We start from the raw sequence: 11,427 nt of genomic DNA on the forward strand, positions 1-11,427 counted from the left end.
CCTGGTCCCAAAGGAGCCTTCTGGGGGACCCGTGCTGAGAGAGGTTGTGGGCATGGCCCGCTGGGGCTCTGCCCGGCCCAGGGCTGGGAGATGCCACCTCCCAGCTCCGGGTCCCTGCAGGAAGCGTTGGCAAGCACAGGGCCAGTCCCCCAAAGGCCCAGGTGCAGGGAGCCCAGGCCAAGCAGCCTGTGGAAGAAGCCACATGCCGTGCCACCCCGGGAACACGACTGCAGGTCGCGGCCCCTCCCGCCTCCTCCCCGACATGGCGCAGGGCTCAGAGACACCTGAGACGCTGCTACCAAAGTCCAAAGGGCATCGGTTGCTCCTCCAAAGCACCCGAGCAGACCGCGTTGTCCAGCCAGCCCCTGGGCCTCCCTGGGGTGCCCAGCACAAAAGTGCAGACAACCCCCGGACTCGCAATATCAGTTTGAGGATGTTCCTGCCACTCTAAGGACCCGCAGGCCAGCTGGGCCTTCAGGCAGGACAGAGAGCCCCGGAATCCGACGTGGAGAGCTGCGTGGACGTCCCCATCAGGAGGCGGTCCCCACCTCCGAGGCTCTCCCCTTGCGGGGAGCGGCAGCCCCAGGGCCTCAGGGAAGACACCAGGCTGGGCCCCCGCGGCACAGCGGGGCACGTCCCCGTCCCCGGCAGGCGACTTAGCGATGCCTGCGCCAGACTGCTGCGGCCGCCCTGCTGCCGGGTTCCTGGAGGGCTTCCTGGAAGCAGCGTCCACACCAAGCCCCTGGAAGGCCCAGGCGACGGAGGAGCCGGTCAGGCAGGGGCCGAGGACGGTGACGGGCGGGGAGGAGCGTGTCAGGCAGGGGCCGAGGACGGTGACAGGCCGGGCGGGAAGGAGCCGGTCAGGCGGGGGCCCAGGACAGTGACGGGCCTGGCCGGGGAGGAGCGAGTCAGGCAGTGGCCCAGGTGGTGGGCCGGGCGGAGAGGAGCCTGTCAGGCAGGGGCAGAGGACGGTGACGGTGACGGGCCGGGGCGGGAAGGGGCCGGTCAGGCAGGGGCAGGGGCCGAGGACAGTGACGGGCCTGGCGGGGGAGGAGCGCGTCAGGCAGGGGCAGAGGAGACGGGCTGGGTAAGGGGTAGGGTGACAGTTAGGGCACAATTCACAATCGCAAAGATGTGGAAGCGACCCGAGTGCCCATCCATCCAGGAGTGCATTAGTAACATGTGGTGCGTGGACACCACGGAGTGCCATTCGGCTGTGAGGAGCAGCGGTGAGGGGGCGCCTCTCGTGTTCTCCTGGCCAGAGCTGGAACCCGTTCCAGTAGGCCAGGTGTCCCAAGAACGGACACACGAGCACCACGTGCGCGCGCTCACCGGCAAATTGGTAGGAACGGATGGACACCTAAGTGGACAGCGAGGAATCACCTTCATCGGGTGGGTGTCGGGCGGGCGTGGGGAGGGGGTGGGCATACACATCCATTAGGGAGGGGGTGGGTGCGCACCGACTGGGGGATGGGCGCACTTGAAGCTCTGACCCGAGGGGGGAGGCGGGGAAAGAGCAATGCACCCGACCTGAACATTGGTACCCCCACAATACGCTGGGAGAGAATGAGAAATAAATAAGGAGACAGGGGGGAGGGGGGCACGGGCAACACATGTCACCTCAATACTTGTACTCCCATCATCTGCTAGAAAGGAGAGAGAAAAGAAAATGCAATCATAGAGATAAGAGACACTTTCTAAGAACATGAATCCGAAAAGAAAAGTAAAAGGAGGCCTGTCGAGCAGGTCTGGGTGTGACTCCGGATCCCCCAACCTCCAGTGCCACCACCAGAGATTCCTACGTGTAGCCCATAGAACCCCAAAAGCAACGGGACGAGTTCTGGTCACATACTCGCTCAAAGTGACATCCTGGAATCCTTCCGGAACTCCCTCCCCTCTCAGACTCTCCAGGTTTCCTCCAGCGTGTCGTTTCCCACAGACCAGACCTTTGGACTGAGACCGGACAGTCCAGATGGCACGCATGCTGCCCCGTGGCGGCGGTGTCCCGGCTTGGGACAAGAGGAGGCCCCACGGTGCGGGCTGGGGCGGCAGGCACCGCGGCGGGCGCTGAGGGTGGGGGTGATCCGCCGGACCGCCGCCCCGCCGCGCTCCCGGCAAGGGGACAGAGCAACAGGCAAAAAAAAAAAAAAAAAAAAAAAAAAAAAAGCCTAGGACACCCGGGATTCCCAGGCGGTCTCCCATCCAAGTACTAACCAGGCCCGACGCTGCTTAGCTTCGGAGATCAGACGAGATGGGGCGCGTTCGGGGTGGTGTGGCCCTAGACCGCGGAGGGCGCCCCTGCCCCGCTCAAGAGGCCAGCCTCACCGCGCTTCCCCGCGATAGCGCTGACCCGCGCCGGGCCTGTGCAGTTGGCCGGCCCGGTCGGGCGGACTCCGGAGGACTGAGGTGAGGGACGGGGCGGGGCGGGGTGGGGTGGGGGCTGTCTACACACACACACACACACACACACACACACACACACACACACACACAAACACACACACACAGACACGATGCGCCTCCACGGCTGGACCCGCCAAGGTGGAGACCTTCCAGCCCCCCTCCTCTCCTCACCTCGCCTCCTTCACCTACCCGCCCCCACCCCCAGCGCGCCGCCGCTGACTGCGCACGCGCGCTCACCCTTTGACCCCAGCCAGGGGCCGCCCTCCCGCACAACCCCTGTCAGCTGCGCCCCCGCCCTGTGGGTGGGCTGCCGCCTATTCCCCAGGGCCAGGGCTGGGGCACAGCGCATGGGGGAGGGGAGCGAGTGTAGGGGCGTCTCTCGGGATGTGTCCCATGGCTGGGGTGGGGCGGGGTGGTTTGGGGGGCGCTGAAGAAATCAGTCCCCTCCATCTCCTACCTCTGGAAAACCCCCAAGCCCTTGGAGAACTGCCGGCACCGCTCCCGTGGGGGCCGGGACCCTGCTCCGTGTCCTCCTGTGGCCCAGTCCAAGGGGCCTGGGCCTGGCCCGGGGCTGGATTGGACCCCAACCACCCTCGGGTGTGGACTTGCTAAAAGCCGGCGATTAGATATTGGATTCGAGCTTCCTTGAGGTCATTTCACTAATGAGTGCACCGGAAAGAGTTTCCTAATCCATCTGTGAGGGTGGCAACTGAAAGAGAATTTTAAAGCTGACAGAATAGGCGAGGAAAGGCATAGGAGATTTCCACACCCAGTAAGGCAGACTTTCCCGAAATGGAAGAAAGAAACGAGCAAACAGAGACACCGGTAGCCCGCCCGGATCAGAGTCGGCTCCTTAGAGAAAGCACCCTGACCAGGTTCACCCGTGGGTGGGTGGCGAGCCAGTGGCATTCAGAAGCGCGAGGCCCGCAGTCTGTGCAGAAGACACCTGCACTCGGGTGTGTGTGGCGGCACGATTCCCAAGCAGCTCCAAATGGTAATCCAAAGAGAAGCCAGGGAGTTCCCAAGGCCCCAGGTGTCCTCAGCCCACGACTGGCTGCTGTGGGAATGCGAAGCCCGGCTCCTTGTCTCAGAGCGGGACAACCAGGAGGTGTGACGTACACCCCGGGGTTCCCAGGAGGATCAGGCTGAAGCTGGTACTTGGCCTGAAAATGTCCCCTCGCATGGGCACCCCCTTCCGCTTCCGGCTCCTCTGCTCCCGGTGCCCCTCCATCCAGGGGCCAGACTTTAAGAAGTCACCCGCAGGAGAATCCTGGTCCCAAAGGAGCCTTCTGGGGGACCCGTGCTGAGAGAGGTTGTGGGCATGGCCCGCTGGGGCTCTGCCCGGCCCAGGGCTGGGAGATGCCACCTCCCAGCTCCGGGTCCCTGCAGGAAGCGTTGGCAAGCACAGGGCCAGTCCCCCAAAGGCCCAGGTGCAGGGAGCCCAGGCCAAGCAGCCTGTGGAAGAAGCCACATGCCGTGCCACCCCGGGAACACGACTGCAGGTCGCGGCCCCTCCCGCCTCCTCCCCGACATGGCGCAGGGCTCAGAGACACCTGAGACGCTGCTACCAAAGTCCAAAGGGCATCGGTTGCTCCTCCAAAGCACCCGAGCAGACCGCGTTGTCCAGCCAGCCCCTGGGCCTCCCTGGGGTGCCCAGCACAAAAGTGCAGACAACCCCCGGACTCGCAATATCAGTTTGAGGATGTTCCTGCCACTCTAAGGACCCGCAGGCCAGCTGGGCCTTCAGGCAGGACAGAGAGCCCCGGAATCCGACGTGGAGAGCTGCGTGGACGTCCCCATCAGGAGGCGGTCCCCACCTCCGAGGCTCTCCCCTTGCGGGGAGCGGCAGCCCCAGGGCCTCAGGGAAGACACCAGGCTGGGCCCCCGCGGCACAGCGGGGCACGTCCCCGTCCCCGGCAGGCGACTTAGCGATGCCTGCGCCAGACTGCTGCGGCCGCCCTGCTGCCGGGTTCCTGGAGGGCTTCCTGGAAGCAGCGTCCACACCAAGCCCCTGGAAGGCCCAGGCGACGGAGGAGCCGGTCAGGCAGGGGCCGAGGACGGTGACGGGCGGGGAGGAGCGTGTCAGGCAGGGGCCGAGGACGGTGACAGGCCGGGCGGGAAGGAGCCGGTCAGGCGGGGGCCCAGGACAGTGACGGGCCTGGCCGGGGAGGAGCGAGTCAGGCAGTGGCCCAGGTGGTGGGCCGGGCGGAGAGGAGCCTGTCAGGCAGGGGCAGAGGACGGTGACGGTGACGGGCCGGGGCGGGAAGGGGCCGGTCAGGCAGGGGCAGGGGCCGAGGACAGTGACGGGCCTGGCGGGGGAGGAGCGCGTCAGGCAGGGGCAGAGGAGACGGGCTGGGTAAGGGGTAGGGTGACAGTTAGGGCACAATTCACAATCGCAAAGATGTGGAAGCGACCCGAGTGCCCATCCATCCAGGAGTGCATTAGTAACATGTGGCGCGTGGACACCACGGAGTGCCATTCGGCTGTGAGGAGCAGCGGTGAGGGGGCGCCTCTCGTGTTCTCCTGGCCAGAGCTGGAACCCGTTCCAGTAGGCCAGGTGTCCCAAGAACGGACACACGAGCACCACGTGCGCGCGCTCACCGGCAAATTGGTAGGAACGGATGGACACCTAAGTGGACAGCGAGGAATCACCTTCATCGGGTGGGTGTCGGGCGGGCGTGGGGAGGGGGTGGGCATACACATCCATTAGGGAGGGGGTGGGTGCGCACCGACTGGGGGATGGGCGCACTTGAAGCTCTGACCCGAGGGGGGAGGCGGGGAAAGAGCAATGCACCCGACCTGAACATTGGTACCCCCACAATACGCTGGGAGAGAATGAGAAATAAATAAGGAGACAGGAGGGAGGGGGGCACGGGCAACACATGTCACCTCAATACTTGTACTCCCATCATCTGCTAGAAAGGAGAGAGAAAAGAAAATGCAATCATAGAGATAAGAGACACTTTCTAAGAACATGAATCCGAAAAGAAAAGTAAAAGGAGGCCTGTCGAGCAGGTCTGGGTGTGACTCCGGATCCCCCAACCTCCAGTGCCACCACCAGAGATTCCTACGTGTAGCCCATAGAACCCCAAAAGCAACGGGACGAGTTCTGGTCACATACTCGCTCAAAGTGACATCCTGGAATCCTTCCGGAACTCCCTCCCCTCTCAGACTCTCCAGGTTTCCTCCAGCGTGTCGTTTCCCACAGACCAGACCTTTGGACTGAGACCGGACAGTCCAGATGGCACGCATGCTGCCCCGTGGCGGCGGTGTCCCGGCTTGGGACAAGAGGAGGCCCCACGGTGCGGGCTGGGGCGGCAGGCACCGCGGCGGGCGCTGAGGGTGGGGGTGATCCGCCGGACCGCCGCCCCGCCGCGCTCCCGGCAAGGGGACAGAGCAACAGGCAAAAAAAAAAAAAAAAAAAAAAAAAAAAAGCCTAGGACACCCGGGATTCCCAGGCGGTCTCCCATCCAAGTACTAACCAGGCCCGACGCTGCTTAGCTTCGGAGATCAGACGAGATGGGGCGCGTTCGGGGTGGTGTGGCCCTAGACCGCGGAGGGCGCCCCTGCCCCGCTCAAGAGGCCAGCCTCACCGCGCTTCCCCGCGATAGCGCTGACCCGCGCCGGGCCTGTGCAGTTGGCCGGCCCGGTCGGGCGGACTCCGGAGGACTGAGGTGAGGGACGGGGCGGGGCGGGGTGGGGTGGGGGCTGTCTACACACACACACACACACACACACACACACACACACACACACACACAAACACACACACACAGACACGATGCGCCTCCACGGCTGGACCCGCCAAGGTGGAGACCTTCCAGCCCCCCTCCTCTCCTCACCTCGCCTCCTTCACCTACCCGCCCCCACCCCCAGCGCGCCGCCGCTGACTGCGCACGCGCGCTCACCCTTTGACCCCAGCCAGGGGCCGCCCTCCCGCACAACCCCTGTCAGCTGCGCCCCCGCCCTGTGGGTGGGCTGCCGCCTATTCCCCAGGGCCAGGGCTGGGGCACAGCGCATGGGGGAGGGGAGCGAGTGTAGGGGCGTCTCTCGGGATGTGTCCCATGGCTGGGGTGGGGCGGGGTGGTTTGGGGGGCGCTGAAGAAATCAGTCCCCTCCATCTCCTACCTCTGGAAAACCCCCAAGCCCTTGGAGAACTGCCGGCACCGCTCCCGTGGGGGCCGGGACCCTGCTCCGTGTCCTCCTGTGGCCCAGTCCAAGGGGCCTGGGCCTGGCCCGGGGCTGGATTGGACCCCAACCACCCTCGGGTGTGGACTTGCTAAAAGCCGGCGATTAGATATTGGATTCGAGCTTCCTTGAGGTCATTTCACTAATGAGTGCACCGGAAAGAGTTTCCTAATCCATCTGTGAGGGTGGCAACTGAAAGAGAATTTTAAAGCTGACAGAATAGGCGAGGAAAGGCATAGGAGATTTCCACACCCAGTAAGGCAGACTTTCCCGAAATGGAAGAAAGAAACGAGCAAACAGAGACACCGGTAGCCCGCCCGGATCAGAGTCGGCTCCTTAGAGAAAGCACCCTGACCAGGTTCACCCGTGGGTGGGTGGCGAGCCAGTGGCATTCAGAAGCGCGAGGCCCGCAGTCTGTGCAGAAGACACCTGCACTCGGGTGTGTGTGGCGGCACGATTCCCAAGCAGCTCCAAATGGTAATCCAAAGAGAAGCCAGGGAGTTCCCAAGGCCCCAGGTGTCCTCAGCCCACGACTGGCTGCTGTGGGAATGCGAAGCCCGGCTCCTTGTCTCAGAGCGGGACAACCAGGAGGTGTGACGTACACCCCGGGGTTCCCAGGAGGATCAGGCTGAAGCTGGTACTTGGCCTGAAAATGTCCCCTCGCATGGGCACCCCCTTCCGCTTCCGGCTCCTCTGCTCCCGGTGCCCCTCCATCCAGGGGCCAGACTTTAAGAAGTCACCCGCAGGAGAATCCTGGTCCCAAAGGAGCCTTCTGGGGGACCCGTGCTGAGAGAGGTTGTGGGCATGGCCCGCTGGGGCTCTGCCCGGCCCAGGGCTGGGAGATGCCACCTCCCAGCTCCGGGTCCCTGCAGGAAGCGTTGGCAAGCACAGGGCCAGTCCCCCAAAGGCCCAGGTGCAGGGAGCCCAGGCCAAGCAGCCTGTGGAAGAAGCCACATGCCGTGCCACCCCGGGAACACGACTGCAGGTCGCGGCCCCTCCCGCCTCCTCCCCGACATGGCGCAGGGCTCAGAGACACCTGAGACGCTGCTACCAAAGTCCAAAGGGCATCGGTTGCTCCTCCAAAGCACCCGAGCAGACCGCGTTGTCCAGCCAGCCCCTGGGCCTCCCTGGGGTGCCCAGCACAAAAGTGCAGACAACCCCCGGACTCGCAATATCAGTTTGAGGATGTTCCTGCCACTCTAAGGACCCGCAGGCCAGCTGGGCCTTCAGGCAGGACAGAGAGCCCCGGAATCCGACGTGGAGAGCTGCGTGGACGTCCCCATCAGGAGGCGGTCCCCACCTCCGAGGCTCTCCCCTTGCGGGGAGCGGCAGCCCCAGGGCCTCAGGGAAGACACCAGGCTGGGCCCCCGCGGCACAGCGGGGCACGTCCCCGTCCCCGGCAGGCGACTTAGCGATGCCTGCGCCAGACTGCTGCGGCCGCCCTGCTGCCGGGTTCCTGGAGGGCTTCCTGGAAGCAGCGTCCACACCAAGCCCCTGGAAGGCCCAGGCGACGGAGGAGCCGGTCAGGCAGGGGCCGAGGACGGTGACGGGCGGGGAGGAGCGTGTCAGGCAGGGGCCGAGGACGGTGACAGGCCGGGCGGGAAGGAGCCGGTCAGGCGGGGGCCCAGGACAGTGACGGGCCTGGCCGGGGAGGAGCGAGTCAGGCAGTGGCCCAGGTGGTGGGCCGGGCGGAGAGGAGCCTGTCAGGCAGGGGCAGAGGACGGTGACGGTGACGGGCCGGGGCGGGAAGGGGCCGGTCAGGCAGGGGCAGGGGCCGAGGACAGTGACGGGCCTGGCGGGGGAGGAGCGCGTCAGGCAGGGGCAGAGGAGACGGGCTGGGTAAGGGGTAGGGTGACAGTTAGGGCACAATTCACAATCGCAAAGATGTGGAAGCGACCCGAGTGCCCATCCATCCAGGAGTGCATTAGTAACATGTGGCGCGTGGACACCACGGAGTGCCATTCGGCTGTGAGGAGCAGCGGTGAGGGGGCGCCTCTCGTGTTCTCCTGGCCAGAGCTGGAACCCGTTCCAGTAGGCCAGGTGTCCCAAGAACGGACACACGAGCACCACGTGCGCGCGCTCACCGGCAAATTGGTAGGAACGGATGGACACCTAAGTGGACAGCGAGGAATCACCTTCATCGGGTGGGTGTCGGGCGGGCGTGGGGAGGGGGTGGGCATACACATCCATTAGGGAGGGGGTGGGTGCGCACCGACTGGGGGATGGGCGCACTTGAAGCTCTGACCCGAGGGGGGAGGCGGGGAAAGAGCAATGCACCCGACCTGAACATTGGTACCCCCACAATACGCTGGGAGAGAATGAGAAATAAATAAGGAGACAGGAGGGAGGGGGGCACGGGCAACACATGTCACCTCAATACTTGTACTCCCATCATCTGCTAGAAAGGAGAGAGAAAAGAAAATGCAATCATAGAGATAAGAGACACTTTCTAAGAACATGAATCCGAAAAGAAAAGTAAAAGGAGGCCTGTCGAGCAGGTCTGGGTGTGACTCCGGATCCCCCAACCTCCAGTGCCACCACCAGAGATTCCTACGTGTAGCCCATAGAACCCCAAAAGCAACGGGACGAGTTCTGGTCACATACTCGCTCAAAGTGACATCCTGGAATCCTTCCGGAACTCCCTCCCCTCTCAGACTCTCCAGGTTTCCTCCAGCGTGTCGTTTCCCACAGACCAGACCTTTGGACTGAGACCGGACAGTCCAGATGGCACGCATGCTGCCCCGTGGCGGCGGTGTCCCGGCTTGGGACAAGAGGAGGCCCCACGGTGCGGGCTGGGGCGGCAGGCACCGCGGCGGGCGCTGAGGGTGGGGGTGATCCGCCGGACCGCCGCCCCGCCGCGCTCCCGGCAAGGGGACAGAGCAACAGGCAAAAAAAAAAAAAAAAAAAAAAAAAAAAAGCCTAGGACACCCGGGATTCCCAGGCGGTCTCCCATCCAAGTACTAACCAGGCCCGACGCTGCTTAGCTTCGGAGATCAGACGAGATGGGGCGCGTTCGGGGTGGTGTGGCCCTAGACCGCGGAGGGCGCCCCTGCCCCGCTCAAGAGGCCAGCCTCACCGCGCTTCCCCGCGATAGCGCTGACCCGCGCCGGGCCTGTGCAGTTGGCCGGCCCGGTCGGGCGGACTCCGGAGGACTGAGGTGAGGGACGGGGCGGGGCGGGGTGGGGTGGGGGCTGTCTACACACACACACACACACACACACACACACACACACAAACACACACACACAGACACGATGCGCCTCCACGGCTGGACCCGCCAAGGTGGAGACCTTCCAGCCCCCCTCCTCTCCTCACCTCGCCTCCTTCACCTACCCGCCCCCACCCCCAGCGCGCCGCCGCTGACTGCGCACGCGCGCTCACCCTTTGACCCCAGCCAGGGGCCGCCCTCCCGCACAACCCCTGTCAGCTGCGCCCCCGCCCTGTGGGTGGGCTGCCGCCTATTCCCCAGGGCCAGGGCTGGGGCACAGCGCATGGGGGAGGGGAGCGAGTGTAGGGGCGTCTCTCGGGATGTGTCCCATGGCTGGGGTGGGGCGGGGTGGTTTGGGGGGCGCTGAAGAAATCAGTCCCCTCCATCTCCTACCTCTGGAAAACCCCCAAGCCCTTGGAGAACTGCCGGCACCGCTCCCGTGGGGGCCGGGACCCTGCTCCGTGTCCTCCTGTGGCCCAGTCCAAGGGGCCTGGGCCTGGCCCGGGGCTGGATTGGACCCCAACCACCCTCGGGTGTGGACTTGCTAAAAGCCGGCGATTAGATATTGGATTCCAGCTTCCTTGAGGTCATTTCACTAATGAGTGCACCGGAAAGAGTTTCCTAATCCATCTGTGAGGGTGGCAACTGAAAGAGAATTTTAAAGCTGACAGAATAGGCGAGGAAAGGCATAGGAGATTTCCACACCCAGTAAGGCAGACTTTCCCGAAATGGAAGAAAGAAACGAGCAAACAGAGACACCGGTAGCCCGCCCGGATCAGAGTCGGCTCCTTAGAGAAAGCACCCTGACCAGGTTCACCCGTGGGTGGGTGGCGAGCCAGTGGCATTCAGAAGCGCGAGGCCCGCAGTCTGTGCAGAAGACACCTGCACTCGGGTGTGTGTGGCGGCACGATTCCCAAGCAGCTCCAAATGGTAATCCAAAGAGAAGCCAGGGAGTTCCCAAGGCCCCAGGTGTCCTCAGCCCACGACTGGCTGCTGTGGGAATGCGAAGCCCGGCTCCTTGTCTCAGAGCGGGACAACCAGGAGGTGTGACGTACACCCCGGGGTTCCCAGGAGGATCAGGCTGAAGCTGGTACTTGGCCTGAAAATGTCCCCTCGCATGGGCACCCCCTTCCGCTTCCGGCTCCTCTGCTCCCGGTGCCCCTCCATCCAGGGGCCAGACTTTAAGAAGTCACCCGCAGGAGAATCCTGGTCCCAAAGGAGCCTTCTGGGGGACCCGTGCTGAGAGAGGTTGTGGGCATGGCCCGCTGGGGCTCTGCCCGGCCCAGGGCTGGGAGATGCCACCTCCCAGCTCCGGGTCCCTGCAGGAAGCGTTGGCAAGCACAGGGCCAGTCCCCCAAAGGCCCAGGTGCAGGGAGCCCAGGCCAAGCAGCCTGTGGAAGAAGCCACATGCCGTGCCACCCCGGGAACACGACTGCAGGTCGCGGCCCCTCCCGCCTCCTCCCCGACATGGCGCAGGGCTCAGAGACACCTGAGACGCTGCTACCAAAGTCCAAAGGGCATCGGTTGCTCCTCCAAAGCACCCGAGCAGACCGCGTTGTCCAGCCAGCCCCTGGGCCTCCCTGGGGTGCCCAGCACAAAAGTGCAGACAACCCCCGGACTCGCAATAT

General features: G+C 64.4%; 3 pseudogenes; all 3 read right to left on the minus strand.

Annotated features, from left to right (window-relative positions):
- Positions 1-2,165: 2,165 nt before the first annotated feature.
- LOC142867369 (uncharacterized) lies at positions 2,166-2,284 on the minus strand (annotated as a pseudogene).
- A 3,552-nt stretch (positions 2,285-5,836) lies between these two features.
- LOC142867370 (uncharacterized) lies at positions 5,837-5,955 on the minus strand (annotated as a pseudogene).
- A 3,552-nt stretch (positions 5,956-9,507) lies between these two features.
- Positions 9,508-9,626, minus strand: LOC142867372 (uncharacterized; annotated as a pseudogene).
- Positions 9,627-11,427: the final 1,801 nt, after the last annotated feature.

Source organism: Microcebus murinus, unplaced genomic scaffold (assembly GCF_040939455.1).
Source record: "Microcebus murinus isolate Inina unplaced genomic scaffold, M.murinus_Inina_mat1.0 scaf015_hap2_Mmur4.0, whole genome shotgun sequence".
In the NCBI taxonomy this organism is placed as follows: domain Eukaryota; kingdom Metazoa; phylum Chordata; class Mammalia; order Primates; family Cheirogaleidae; genus Microcebus; species Microcebus murinus.